The following is a 6,000-nucleotide window of genomic DNA, read 5'->3' as shown; positions in this document are numbered from 1 at the left end:
ACACCCTAATATTCTATAATAGATTGTAGATATGAAATATATAAGGAAAATAAAATGATTTCATTTTCTTTTAAGCAGGAGTCATTTATCAATATGTGACTTTATATTTGTCATGCCACTTAGCTGCATCCCAGTTTCATTTTAAATGATGACATGGTCTCAATTTATCATCATCCTGCATTTTAAACTGTACATCACATACAAATAAAAACCGTCATGCTCACAAGTCAGTATGTGACTACCACTTTCTCTTTTCACTTCTCACAAGACACATATATTATCCAAGTATTTATCTCTCCTTCCCCATTTCACTTGGCTGTTGGGAGGCGAACGAAATTGTAATTCTACAAATGATAGACATGGTGATTGATCATTTATGAGATTCACAGATGGACAGAAGAGGGCCAGTGTTTGTTAGTGGACTCCTTTCCCGTTACACAGATGCGCCCAGCCTCTGGCTGAGGAATTAGCTAAAGCTTCAGCCACAGAATGAAACTGTTAACAGCTCTGGACATACACAGCTGTAAAGAGTTCTATGGGTGGAGACATGGGCACACTTCTAGTTTTCATTTGCCTCTAAAAATAACTTGCCTAATCACATACACAAAGACTTTTCTAATGGATATTCACTGCTTAATTATTTGAGTCAAGTTAGGAAATGATGTATAATTGCATTCACTTCAACAAATGCAGTCAGCTAGACATTTGTTGACGTTCTGGTATGTAGAAGATGACATCAGTTTATTACCATAACTTCTTTCCCTGAGCAAGCTTTAATGAAGTATGAAGATTTATCAATTCAATGTGTCTTCTTGGTGGGCTTTATTTAGCATGCCAATATAGTCAGCACGATTATCTTCTTCCACATGACATCTATAAAGGTCATTCTGGAGTGAACTACAAAGTTAGATGCAAGATAAAACCTCTCTCTCTCTCTCTCTCTCTCTCTCTCTCTCTCTCTCTCTCTCTCTCTTTCTCTCTCTGTATGTCTGTATGTATGTATGTCTCTCTCTCTCTCTCTCTCTCTCTCACACACACACACACACACACACACACACACAACTTCAAGCTCAGAGAGCTGTAGCAAACATTACCCTCTCTGCAGCCATGATAATCCTAACTTTATGAAATTTAGTATTTTCAGCTATGTCCTCATCTACACATCTTCCTCATCTACACATCTAAAGCCTTCTTTCAACACTCTCTAGCTGCTGAGGAGGAAGAGCGACATCATAGCCATCTGCAGCTGCTTACTGATTTTATATATATTTATAAAGTTACTGATTTTATGTATGTGTGTGTGTATATGCATATATCATATTTCCAATCCCCAGACAGACATAAGTAATATCCTTTCACATGCAATACAGCAAGTGAAGAAAAAAGTTAGGACCCTCTCTTTTATTCATGAGAGGTATCTATTTCCTCCTTAAAAGTTGTCCAGTAACTTTAATTGGGGGGTCTAAACTCTTAAGAAACTTCCTTGAGTTTTCCATATGGGTGGTGGAAATGGGGAACCTGCTACTCAATTTGGATAGGCACTCTCGTGGAGTGTGCTAGAGTAGATGATATCCTGAGGCAGATCCCAATTTCTACCTACTGACTACTCAGTAAATGTTTGCTAAATTGTCTGGGAACATGACAAGGAGTCTGAGTGTAAATATCTCTCTTCACAGACAGTTTCAGTTTCTCCTGCACTTCTGTCCCCTGTCCTCTAGTGGCCATCTGAAGGACATCCACCAGCTTCAGCAGAGATTTCTACTCCCCTTACTGAGGGATTTCTCATACTGTACACTGCACCCACGGGACTGTACGAACACAGTGATCTACCTCAGGGAGAGTTCCTGGTGATCTTTATGACTCAGAATGACTCAGAACTCTCATGGGCTACTTTCCCAGGACATTAACCCTGCTGCTGTTTCTGAAGGAAGGAAAGGGAGCAGGTGTACCAGAGTACAGCACATCTTGATGCATTCAGAGTATCATGATGTGTTTGTCATCCCAAGGGGCCAAAGCCACACTCCCATAACCTCCATGCAGATGTTCTGCAGCGGCAGCCTCGTCCTGAGCAGTAGTGCTGGTACAGACAGGCACTTGGATGTCGTCACTCCTGCATCTCCCAGAGGAGCTACATATGGTGTGAGGGTCCCCATTACATTCAGGGGTACCTGGTCACCTTTTCAGATAGCATTCTTCACTGGTCAGCATCAAAGCGCAGGACAGACATCACTCTTGTTGTCACGAATTGTGGAGGAACCTGTCCCCACTTTTTCCCCAGGGTACTCTTGCAGAGAGAAGGATAAGAGATATTAGGTAGACAGATAGAGGGGAGAGAAATCAATATCCTCCAAGCCTCTCCTGTCTCTTCTAAATGGCCTTTTATAAGAAGGCCAATGGGTGGAGCAAAAGACCTCCCTCTAGCACAGCTAAGTGCAGAGGTTCCAATCACCTGGTAACCACACACATGCTCAAGCAGTCCTCTAATGCAGTCCTGCTGGGTAAAGCAAGCTCAGATCTTACCAGGAAACCTTTGTGGACCTCCACAATGAATTATCATTTCTGTACACAGCAGCCAAGCACGTTCCATTTTCCCAATTGTGAAGCAGTATAGTTCCTGCCAAGCACTAAAAGATACATTGGCTGCTCAGGTCTGCCCATGCAGAGATCTCATCATCTCTGACTGGGCTGTATATGTCTTGAACACAGGGAGGGCTCAGAACATTGTCAATACATACACATAATGCCATGTGCCAGAGCTTTGTGAGTGAATGAGTGAGTGAATGAGTGAGTGAGTGAGTGCGAACCTCTTTGGCAGATTTAGCAACACAGCTCTTTCTGCTAGCTGAACTTCTCAGTGGGGTTGGATAAACATCATCCGGTAGATCCAAGGCAGACACAGGAAGGAAGTCTCTCTGCCTCAAGAGTAGTTATCACTGCCTTCTAGTCTGACATGTAAAGCTGACATTCAGGGGGATATCATGTACGCAATCAATGGGCACCTCCTGAGTACATCTCATGAGCAAAAAGAACCATGCTGTGCTTTGGAAAAAGCCTTCTGATGGAAACGAATGCTTGGCTGCCTCTCATACACCTTTTGGGCCTCACCACTCATCCAGGCTCTCAGCATGTACTGCCAATGCTCTCATGTCTTCAGGTAAATGACTAAACTATTCTGCTTGGAATAAGTCAAGAACACAGCCAGCTCCTGCCTCCTCTACCTAGGTCCTGTCTGCCAGACAGTATCTTCACTCAACAAAGGATAGTACCACACTGTGGACTTTGGCTATGCCAGTGGCTGGGGCTCCTGGGAGTACGACACAGGTATAACAGGACTTCAGTGCTCTGGTTCCAAATGTTTGGGGCCATGGAGTGGCCTTCCTCAAGAGGAGTCCTGTTTTATCTTGCTTGTTTATGACTTAGCTGCTAAATATTCTCCCTCTCTCTCTCTCTTGCTGTGGGATGGTCTGTATGTCAAATGCTCTGACTGGTCAATAAATAAAACACTGATTGGCCAGTGGCCAGGCAGGAAGTATAGGCGGGACTAACAGAGAGGAGAATTGAGAAAACAGAAAGGCAGGGGGAGACACTGCCAGCTGCCGCCATGACAAACAGCATGTGAAGATGCCGGTAAGCCACGAGCCACGTGGCAAGGTATAGATTTATAGAAATGGATTAATTTAAGATATAAGAACAGTTAGCAAGAAGCCTGCCACGGCCATACAGTTTGTAAGCAATATAAGTTTTTGTGTTTACTTGGTTGGGTCTGAGCGGCTGTGGGACTGGCGGGTGACAGACATTTGTCCTGACTATGGGCCAGGCAGGAAAACTCTAGTTACAATTTCTCTCTCTCTCTCTCTCTCTCTCTCTCTCTCTCTCTCTCTCTCTCTCTCTCTCTCTCTCTCTCTCTCTCTTAGTCTTCTATTCTGGTTCCTATTCTTGGGAGTTGAACAAAATGATAAACCATCTCCCCAGAGATGCCTAAGTAGCCATTCTGCATCAGCCCATAAGCCTCCCCTGAGTTTTCTCAGGAAGCAGTCTCAGGAGCAGACAAAACGGAACTGCCCACCTGAGTGGGGGGTAGGAGCTGAGGGTTACTTGAACTTCTTGCCTGCAGTTGCAAAGAGTGAGCCAGAGCAAGGAACAGTGTGGGCTGTGAGGCAGGTGTGGCCTTTTGCTGTCCAACTTTTGCTCTGAAACCCAGGCTACTTTCTGGACCCCCCAGCCCCCAAATGCACTCACTCATGGGGGCCACTTCAAACTGTCCTCAAAGGTTTAAGGAACAATCATTATCACTCCCAAACCAAGGATAGTGGTATCTGGCTCTCGTTTTAAGGGTGGTAATTTCTACAGCCCCCCCCCAACACCTATCCAGTCTGTGTCCCAGGTGAACTTTTGGCAGGTTCAGTGGTTGCTCATAAGATCAGGAGCTAGACATGTGGGAAGCCATTATTCCTCCCACGATCCCACTAGGCAAGCACTTCTGTAACCCCTAAGATAGTAATAAACTGGGACATGGAAAAGCTAAGTCACCCTCTTAAGGACACAGGGCCAATGAACGGCAGAGCCTGGCTTGCCCAGACCAACAGCATCGGCATTTAAGCTCAAAGCCAGGCTTTAAGACACAAAACCTAATGGCCAAGCCTTAGCTCAGAAGACGAAACCTTTGGCATCTGTCCAAAAACATGTTCTGTCCCATTCTTACAGGCCTGAACAACATGAAGTTTACATGTCTGAGGTCATGTTAAAGGCAGAAATGTTATGCCTTGAGGCATTTCACATGCGAGCTCAAACCAATGCTGCTGTGAACTTTAGAGGGAAAAAAGGCATGGTGAACTACAAAAATTCAATCTCTGAACATGATTTCTCCAAATTATGACCCTGGACTGCTGCAGAGAAAATACCAGCTTTTTGTACAGAAATCGCCAGTGGGCCTTCGCTGCTGGCAACTCTGAACAAGTGTTTATGGCAACCATGGAAATGTCCTATTTAAACACTGCTATTAGATGGTGTGGACCATGTGAGACATGCATTCATTAAGGGTGTGAAGTACCAAAGACCATCAAAAAACAACAAAATAATTTCACAAACATATCAAAAGTATCTAAGTGAATAACACCACCACAAGGCTGTTAGAATAGCTGGATCCATTTGAGCAAAGAAAAGGAAGACTCAGGGCCCTGGAGGGTCCAGCCTGCACCACATTCACAGTTTTACCTGCCCACTCACCAACTCTGACACTTCCCTGATCTCTTCCCATCTCTACCCCATAGACCCCATCTCTCTTTGTTTCTGTGATTCTCACCTCCTCTTTCTGCATCTCTCTGTTACATCTCTTTCTCTCCCATTGGCATCTCTAACATTGTCTCCCATGCTCTAGAACTCACTCATGCTCTGACATAAACTGTTGAGCTCAGTCACCTAGTCTAGTGAACACTGAAAGAGATGATTTTGCCCATGTTCTTCCAATTGTCCTCCTTCTGCTTTTCTTCCTACTTAGACAAGCTCAATTAAAAATAACACCCATATCCCAAGACTCCTTTAAGGTATGCACTCACACACCTCACCAGCTTACACATACCACCCCTAGTCTGCTGCACAAGGTGTATTCGGTTTCACTTTCAGGGCCATTGGCTCCTTTAGAAAAGATCAGTTTCCTTCCTGTGGTTCTGAGCGAGCACTGTGATACATAAGCAAGAACTTGTCCTTCAGACATAGGTTATCAGCTGCAACCCTAGGGGAAGGTAAGTGCCAGTGCCCAGAGCTGGTGCTGAATTCAGTGACAAAGGGAACGTGTCCATCTACACAATGATTTCACCCTTTGCCAGGGCAGCCAGGGCAATGCTAAGTATGTGTTCAAGAAGACAGATTCCACTCCTAATAAAGAACCCAATGTTGAGTCCTCACAGAAAATAATGAGTGAATTTCACACCCACAGACAGGTGGAGAAATTCTGCCTATGCCTAGAAAAACTCTCTCTCTCTCCTCTCTCTCTCCCTCCTC

This window comes from Peromyscus leucopus, chromosome 19 (genome assembly GCF_004664715.2).
Source record: "Peromyscus leucopus breed LL Stock chromosome 19, UCI_PerLeu_2.1, whole genome shotgun sequence".
NCBI lineage: Eukaryota > Metazoa > Chordata > Mammalia > Rodentia > Cricetidae > Peromyscus > Peromyscus leucopus.
Note: the sequence above shows the minus strand (reverse complement) of the source record.